The sequence below is a fragment of the Brienomyrus brachyistius genome, unplaced genomic scaffold (genome assembly GCF_023856365.1).
Source record: "Brienomyrus brachyistius isolate T26 unplaced genomic scaffold, BBRACH_0.4 scaffold145, whole genome shotgun sequence".
In the NCBI taxonomy this organism is placed as follows: Eukaryota; Metazoa; Chordata; class Actinopteri; order Osteoglossiformes; family Mormyridae; genus Brienomyrus; species Brienomyrus brachyistius.
The window spans coordinates 231,956-242,040 of NW_026042420.1; positions in this window are offsets into that span (position 1 = coordinate 231,956).

Sequence of the window (10,085 nt, forward strand, 5' to 3'; positions counted from 1 at the left end):
ATTTTATGCCTCACAATCTATATAATTGTAAATATACTGTGTAGCTGCTGGCGCGTTCCAAACTAAATCTCATTGTACTTACAATGTCAATAAAAACATCCATCCATCCATCTAGGCAGGCCAGTGTCGCCTCCATCCTTCCTGAAGTCAGTGATTCCTTTGTCTTTGTGCTGTTTAGTGCCAAATTGTTTGCTGAACTCCAACCTATCAGTTTCTGGACCTCATCTCTGTAAGCTGACTCATAAGAACCAAAGAGATTTACAAATGAGAGGAGGCCATTCGGCCCATCAAGCTCCTTTGAGGAGAACTTAGCTAATAGCTCAAAAATCTTATCTAGCTCTGATTTAAAAGAACCCAGGGTTTTAGCTTGTGTTACAATAACAGGAAGACTATTCCATACTCTAACTACACGCTGTGTACAGAAATGCTTCATCAAATTCGTTTTAAAATGTTCTCCAGCTAATTTCCACTTATGGCCACGAGTTCTGGTATTTAAACTAACATTGAAATAGCCATTTGGCTGAACAGCATCCAGACCTGTTAGAATCTTAAACACCTGGATTATGTCCCCCCTTAGTCTCCTTTGCTCGAGGCTAAACAGATTCAGCTCAGCTAACCTCTCCTCATTAGACATTCCTCTAAGACCAGGAATCATTCTCGTTGCCCTACGTTGCACCTTTTCCAAGGCAGCAATGTCCTTCTTAAGGTATGGTAACCAAACCCGCACACAATATTCTAGGTGGGGTCTTACCAAGGAATTATATTATCGTAGCATCACTTGCCTTGTCTTAAACTCCACACACCTAGAGATGCAATGTGCCTTCTCGCGTGGTGTTCCTGCAGAGGGAGTCTGTGAGTGCTGGAGATTGGGGGAGGGGGCAGTGTGGCTATGTCTGCTCTGTGTTCCTCCAGACGAGCAAAGAAGCTGTTTAGCTCCTTTGCTAAAAGGGCGTTGCTGTTAACAGTGACGGTGTTGTTGCCTTTGAAGTTTGTAATGTGTTGTATTCCCTGCCACACCCACTGTGGGTTGTTGTATGTGAAGTAGACCTCTATTTTCTGTTTCTCTGCCTGCCTGGCAACCTTGATGCCCCTATTCAGGTTAGCTCTGGCTGCACTCTGTGTTCTTGACTGCGCTGTCTTGTCCTGTAGTATTGTATTGTTGCTCTTGTGTTTATCTTGCACTTTCTCCCTCTGTTTGTGCTCCTTTCACTCTGTATAGTTCTATCTTGCCCGCACTTGTGTCATCTTGTGTTGTTTCTGTTTTTCTTCTTTGTGTTGCACCGTGGTCCAGGAGGAACAATGTTTCCTTTCACTGTGTACTGTGTATATTGCTGAAATAACAATAAACCCACTTGACCACCTGCCTCAATTCATCCTGAAGAGTTTTCCAATGTTGTTCAAAGGTCTGTTTGTTTCGAGTGAAGGACACGCCCCTGGACGTGCTGGATAAGGGGACCACAGATCAGTGTCCTCAGTCCTGCTTCTCCCTTCAAAGCTGAGAGGAAGATGACCCGCCTGCTGCTTCTGGTTTTGGCTTATGGAGCTCTGCTTATCTCCACAGAGGCCCAGCAAGATTACCACAGTCTCCCTGCACTCACAAGACGGCCATTAAACTCGCAGTCGAAAATGCTCATCAAGGAACCCGTCAGCACATGAATTTCTATAACATCCAGGGCCGTCCGAAGGTAACTGCTGAGAAAGTGTTTACAAAAGTGTGAAACTTTCATCATCTGCAAGCTGAACTAATGAGTATCACATTGATTTTGATGTTTTAATTTCAATGCATATGATGCTTAATGTCTCTTCACAATGAAAGTGATGGTTGTATATCTCAGCCCTGGTCAATTTTACCTTCTCACAGTTTCTCTCTGAATCTGCTGCAGTCAAGTCTGTGACAGTTTGCCATTTTTTGGGTGATTATTGTTTGTTATATTGCCTTTAAAACAGTTGTAGGCAATTTTGTATATAACGTGTTTATGTGATTTAGATCAGCAGTGAATACATTGACATTGAGATTCTCTTGAGAGCAACAAAATGTCCAAAGTCAACTGCAACAGACCATCGGGCTGACTGTATTTTCATGGACAAGAGGGTAAGTAAAGAGTCACTGTGACTGTGAGCATTGGACATATCAGTTAGCAAATTAATTTAGGTTCATGTTAACTTTTTTGATGCCCTGCGGGGGAAAGTTAGCCAACAATAAAGTAACAAATACATAGGTGGCCTCAAAGAGCCAGTTCCTTCACCTTATTCTCAAATTTTAGTAGGTTTACAGGCTTAAAGGCTGGATTACCAGGCAGAAGCAAATGCTAATCATCTGAGGGGTGACCTGTAGATTATGCTTCGAGCTATGAACCCTAGCTGGCCTTATTTAAAGACCTGTGGGCTGTACTACAAAGCGGGTTTTACATACCCAGAGTTAACTCAATCGAGCCAGGTTAACTAAAACTCATTGTTGAAATCAGCCTTAAATGGCAGTGTGGTGTTTTGTGGTGAAAGGGCAGGACTTAACTCTTGTTTTAATTAGAAAGCCAGTAATTAAACCTGGTCAGAGCAGGGTAGATGTGCAGTGTGAATTACCCTTTAAATTTACCTCTTTAAATAGTGAACTACAGGACCACTTAGCTTGATCGGAGGACAGTATTTTAATACAGAGCAGTGTTCAGTTAAACGGGATTTGTTGTTCATACTTTTAGATGAACTTGCTTTGTATAATATAGCCTTATGGTGACCCTGCTTTGGAAGCTCTTTCCTCTAAAATTGTTCTGTGTCATTAAACCCTGCACTCCAGCAGCTCTGCCTTAAATCATTAGATATATCTTTACTACACCTTCTCTCACTGTATTTATTGCCCACCACTCTTTAAATACTGTTTTTGTGTGTCTGTGTGTTTTTGCAGCCATTCATTAACTGTAGAGTTTGCAGCAGACGGTCTGGTAATGATCTTACACATCCATCAAATGACTGTGTACCAAACAAGAAAGTGGATGAAGTAAGTGTAGAGAGTCTTAGCATTATGGAAATGTAACAGGTGTGTGAATTGTGTCTAAACATGTGGTTAAACTTTGATTGTGTTTGTACATGCAAAAATTTGATCAGAGTACTGTTTATTAATGACAATGTTACTTTTAATCTGAACAACAGTGGCAGCACCAAGGAAAAGCTTGGGGGGGGGGGCTCTAGCTCCTCCTCCAATGACCATAGTACCCCCACAGCACCCCCAAAATATTGGTTTCATTTTTTCTTTAACTATCTGTAAAATCTGTATATTGTGTAAGACATTTTTGCGGTTTTTACAGCATACTTGTAGTGTATTTTTTCTTCAAAGTACACATAGAGGCTCTGTGAGCTAGACGTTAGAATTTCATATTTTATCCTATTTTATCCATGCTGTAGCTTATCGTGCTGTGTGCTTCTATACACCATCTACATAAGCTGAAAAGCTAAAGCACCCGGTCTAAATAATCTCACTCCCCTATAGCACCTGTAGCATTAAGTCACTGGCGCTGCCACTGCTGAATAAACGACTCCAATCTGACTAAACCGCTTAACTTTTCCTCCCCATGTTACATTTCAGGACAAACGACGTAATATGTGTCCTTCTGATAAACCTCTTCTCAGACCTAAAACTGCCTTGGCTTCCAAGGACACTAAAGAAGCTGAAGGAGACCGTCTGGCTGTTTCTGATGGCTGATGGTCCTGCAATGTGGACCAGAGGAGGAAACTGGGAGGGAAAATGCTTTGCTTTATATCATGCCCACCCAAAGCCCCCAGTGAGTAAGCCATAGGCGCCGATAGCATGGAAAAACTCCCAAGAAGGAAGAAACCTTGGGAGGGACCAAACTCAAAGGGGGAGCCCATCCTCCTGGGGCCGGCAAAGTGTAGGTGCAGGATCACAAAAAAACTTGACGAGAGAAACGAGAGAATTCGACTGTCCCTCACAAAAACTGTAAAGTTTTAGTGGCTAAATTGCTTTTTCTATGCCTTTTCAAACAGGAGGAGATTTGTTTGGCTATACGTAGAAATTTTCTATACAATTTAGACAGCACAGAATCATTAACCTACTTTAATGCATTTATTAATACAACCACATATTTCACACATTTTGACATCAGTCATGCAGTGAAGATACAGTCTCTTTATTTCTTGACGCCAACCCTCCCCATTAATCCGGGCTTGGGACCGACACCTAGTTGAGCTGGCTTTCTCCCTTAAGTGGCTGGGTTAGGCTAAACTATGTACATATTTATGAAGACTACTATAAATTTATAAAGACCTCCCTAAATATGTAGTCTAACAAAACGCAGTTTAAAGAAGGTAGCCTACCTGGTAAACAAAGAAATTAAAAGGCCCACAGCATATAATCGGGCTATATCCAAGCAGTTTTTAAGAACGTAACCTACATGGCGAAATTGAATTACTTTCTGGACCAACAAACGCAACCAGACATGAACATTATGCACCTTCCTAGTCTTGATGTATGTCGTCATACAGATGAGGACGTTAAGGCAGCCTTTAGGTCCGACCCATCATGCACTGCAGTTTTTTGCAAATTCCTCAGATGGAAAACCATTAAATACCTCTTCTATTACCTTATATTACCTTATATTCATGTAATAAATATACAAATATCAATTAGTTGGAAATCAGCCAGACAGACGTAATTACTACAAATGGTTTCCACTGTATTTGTGACTCTGAGTGCCGCAGGCTTGGATGCAGTGCCGCACCATTTTGTAAGTAAATTAATAAATATTAATGAGACATCACCTACCACCCTGCAAAAAAGAAATTTGCCGCTCGTCCCCCTGCACATGAACCAACATGGCTGTGTCAACCAGCGGAGCTCCGGAGCCTCTGGAGAAACACGCGGCAAAAAAGGCTCGCATACGGTCTTCCAGAGTTTGGGAATACTTCAGTCATGACACCTTTTCTGCGCCTCTACTGTAGCTGGCGTTAATGACGCTGTTTCAGCCATTTTATATTTTCTGTTTACTTATTCTGTCATGTAAGACTGAGACAAATTATCGTTTACGACTATTCTTACACACTGTAGCCTGACTTGCTGACTTAAGTAAGCTTAACTATAAGCTACCTTTGCTAGTGTTTGTGAATAACATGTTTCTCTAGTTATGAAATTATTCCATGTTTTAGCATCTGTTTCAACATTAAAGTCAAATTGGTATATTGAAATATGTAAAAACTATTGAACTATTAGCTTAAGTCTAACATAGAAAATCCTACTGAATCTCTTAAGATTTTCCTTTTTTGTTAATGCACTAATGTTTAAGAAGTGTCTTAAATTGAATTTCAGATTTGTGTGTGGGTGGGAGTGGGTGAATTGTATTAAATTCATACATTCATTCTTTTGGCTCAGACATTACTGACCTAAAACAAATTGAGGCATTGGGTAAGTGCTTAAATTAGCTACTAAATGGCAAAAAATATTCTAAATATCACATTTTCCATTCTTCGGTATAATTTTAATGAATCACCTATGCTGCCAAACATTAACGCATAGATTGTCACAACACTCTATGTTTTAGTTCTTCTTTATGTGTATAGGACGGTGTGATGGTTCTGGTGGTGGGTGTGGCCGACGCTGCTCGCGATGTTTGGCTATGCTGCAGTCCCAGGGACCAAGTTGGAACACATTTCCACCTTCAACCTTAGGTGGAAAAACGGCACCGAGACCCAGCAGCAGGACAACTTCTTGTCCAGACAACCAGCCCTGCTTCATCATTGAAGTAAGCCCTGTGAACAGGAGCGAGATGTACTTCTGCAGTGGATGTTATAGCGGAAAGAACATCCCCATCCTCACGTCTGCCGGAGTGCCCCCTCAAGTGGGTGTGTGACTTAACTCGATGGATGAATTGGACAGAATGTACTGTTACTAGAGGTCGACCGATATGGGTTTTTCAAGTCAAGGGTCAGGCGATGGCCGATATATGCTGCTGATTTTTTTTGGCCGATAATTGGACGTTTTCCCCTCTATTTGCATGGTAAAATATCACACTAATAATAACAAACGATACACAAAATTTCTCAATTTAGCATTTATTGAATACTCAACTTGGAAACAATAACACATTTATAAACAATAAAAATAGCAGCATCAGAATCTCTGTTAGTGCACAATATAGCAGCAAACTCCTCATGTTTGACGGAAGGAAATTTGTAAACAATACAAAAAGGAATAAGCATGTTATCTTTAGTTGTAATCCCACTTCCAGTCCCTGAGTCTTACTCACCACACTCATACTTCACAGCAAACAGACAGCAGTTAATTAACCAGAAGAGAAAAATGCAAAAACACAACAGAACTTGTAAATAATAACAAACTAATAGACAATAAAAATAGCAGCATCAGAATCTCTATTAGTGCCAAATATAGCAGCAAACTCCTCATGTCTGACGGAAGGAAAATTTGTAAATACACAAAGGAATGAGCACATCTTCAGTTTTAATCCCATTTCCAGTCCCTGAGTCTTCCTCATCCCACAAGCAGGCAAGGCATGTCACCCCGGTTGTGTGACACTTATTTTATATAATAAAATAAGTGCCCCCTGCGGCCCCAGAGCCCGAGCAGCCGTCTCCGCTGCCTGCAGCTACCGCGCCCACGTCCGAGGCGCTTTCCCTGCCTGCAGCTCCCGGGCAGGCGCCCCCTCTGCAGCCTGCAGCTCCAGTCCCTGGCCCCACTCCAGTCCCTTCTCCCCCTGTGACTCTGGTACCCTCACCCCGACGAGCCCGACCCCGGCCGCAGGTCCTTATGTCTGTGTCCCATAAGGGGAGAGGACACAGACGCACGGCTGGGGTCCCACCCGCCCAGCCCCCTGGCTCGCCCTCCCTCGCCGGCGCTAGGGCTTGGTCGGCACCTGCGGGTCCTGGCCCTCCGGGTCGGCTGTCGTCTGCGGGTCCCCCTCCGCGGCCTCGTCGCCCTGCCTCGGTCCCTCCTCCGGCGTCTTATCGGTTGCCTGCGGGCCCCCCGACGGCGGCTCCTCATTCGCCTGCTGGTCCTCCCGCTCTGGCGTGTCGGAGGACGTCGCCGTCTGCTGCGGCTCCCCCTCTCTCCTTGCCCTCGCCAGGGTCCCTTCCAGCTCCTTCGTCCCCTTCCCTGGTCTCCCCTCCGACTCCCTCCTTCGTCCCTGCGTCTGTCCCTCACCCCGTCTCCTCGGCCCCTCCGGCTCCGGCCTCCCGGCCGCCTGCAGCCCTTCCGGCTGCCTCCCGTCGCCCGCTGGGTCTCCCTCGGGCTCCTCTTGGTTCCCCCTCCTTCTCTCCCTGGCCTCCCGTCTTTGTCCCTCCTGCCTCTGCTCCCCCTCGCTTTGTTCCTCCTGTCTCTGTCCCTCCTCTCTTTGTCCCTCGTCCCTCTGGCTTCTGCTCCTCTTTCCCCGATGTTCCCTTCGTTCACTCCCGGTCCTTTTGTCCTGCCTGTTCCCTCCGTGTCCCCCTTTCTGATCTGTTTCTCTGCCTTTCCTGTCTTATGTCAAGTCTTGTCCTGGCTCCTTCCCCTGTGCCAGTTCTGTCTGTCCGTTCTGTTCCCTGTCCCTCATTAATGAGGTTTTATATAGATATACATATATGCCCGGCTTGTCCGCTCCTCGTGTGTGCCACGCCCCCTGATTACCCACGTGTGCTTCCCTGATCGTCTCCTGCTTTGCCCGATTACTTTGATTAGTCATGACCTATTTTAAGTCCTGGTCTTACCTGTTTTCCCTGTCCGTCATTGTAGTTTGTCAATGCCTGCGTTCCGTCCTGCTCTACCCGCTCCGTTTCCCCGATTAAAGACCCGTTTTCACAAACACAAAAAAAACTATATGTATACATATACATACACTGAACAAAAATATAAACGCAACACTTTTGTTTTTGCTCCCATTTTTCATGAGATGGACTTAAAGATCTACAATTCATTCCAGATACACAATATTACCATTTCTCTCAAACATTTCTCACAAATCAGTCTAAATGTGTGATAGTGAGCACTTCTGCTTTGCTGAGATAATCCATCCCACCTCACAGGTGTGCCACATCAAGATGCTGATCTGACATCATGGGTAGTGCACAGGTGTACCTTATACTGCCCACAATAAAAGGCCACCCTGGAATGTGCAGTTTTGTCTCACAGCAAAATGCCACAGATGCCACAAGCATTGAGGGAGCGTGCAATTGGCATGCTGACAGCAGGAATGTCAACCAGATCTGTTGCTCGTGCATTGAATGTTCATTTCTCAACCATAAGCCGTCTCCAAAGGCGTTTCAGAGAATATGGCAGTACATCCAACCGGCCTCACAACCGCAGACCACGTGTAACCACACCAGCCCAGGACCTCCACATCCAGCAGGTTCACCTCCAAGATCGTCTGAGACCAGCCACTCAGACAGATGATGCACGGCCCCATGTTGCAAGGATCTGTACACAGTTCTTGGAAGCTGAAAATGTCCCAGTTCTTGCATGGCCAGCATACTCACCGGACATGTCACCCGTTGAGCATGTTTGGGATGTGCTTGACCGGCGTATACGACAGCGTGTACCAGTTCCCACTAATATCCAACAACTTCGCACAGCCATTGAAGAGGAGTGGACCAACATTCCACAGGCCACAATTGACAATCTGATAAACTCTATGCGAAGAAGATGTGTTGCATTGTATGAGGCAAATGGTGGTCACACCAGATACTGACCGGTTCTGAGTCCCCAGACCCCCAATAAAGCAAAAAACTGCACATTCCAGGGTGGCCATTTATTGTGGGCAGTATAAGGTACACCTGTGCACTACCCATGATGTCAGATCAGCATCTTGATGTGGCACACCTGTGAGGTGGGATGGATTATCTCAGCAAAGCAGAAGTGCTCACTATCACACATTTAGACTGATTTGTGAGAAATGTTTGAGAGAAATGGTAATATTGTGTATCTGGAATGAATTGTAGGTCTTTAAGTCCATCTCATGAAAAATGGGAGCAGAAACAAGAGTGTTGCGTTTATATTTTTGTTCAGTATATATATTTATGGGTGTATCGAGACTAGATGGTCAGTATGGATAACTAAGGTGCACTAAAACTGGGTGAGCAGGCAAGGCATGTCACCCAGGTTGTGTGACAATTATTTTATATAAATGTATATATGTATATATATATTCCATCCACCATCCCTCCTTTACAGAGAACTGCGTTATTTTTATTGTCCATTACGAAAAAAATAAAAAAACTATATATATATATATATATATATATATACATATATATTTATGGGTGTATCGAGACTAGATGGTCATTATGGATAACTAAGGTGCACTAAAACTGGGTGAGCAGGCAAGGCATGTCACCCAGGTTGTGTGACAATTATTTTATATAAATGTATATATATATATATATATTCCATCCACCATCCCTCCTTTACGGAGAACTGCGTTATTTTTCTTTTCTATTGCTAATAAAAAAACTATATATATGTACATATATATATATATATATATAATATATATATATATATATATATATATATATATATATGGGTGTATCGAGACTAGATGGTCAGTATGGATAACTAAGGTGCACTAAAATTGGGTGAGCAGGCAAGGCATGTCACCCAGGTTGTGTGACAATTATTTTATATATATGCATATACATATTCCATCCACCATCCCTCCTTTATGGAGAACTGCGTTATTTTTATTGTCTATTGCAAAAAAAAAACAGAAAAACTATATACATATATATATATATATATATATATATATATATATATATATACATATATATTCATGGGTGTATCGAGACTAGATGGTCATTCTGGATAACTAAAGTGCACTAAAATTGGGTGAGCAGGCAAGGCATGTCACCCAGGTTGTGTGACAATTATTTTATATAAATGTGTATATATATATATATATATATATATATATATATATATATATATATATATATATATATATATATATATTCCATCCACCATCCCTCCTTTACGGAGAACTGCGTTATTTTTCTTTTTTATTGCTAATAAAAAAACTATATATATATACATATATATTTATGGGTGTATCGAGACTAGATGGTCATTATGAATAACTAAGGTGCACTAAAAT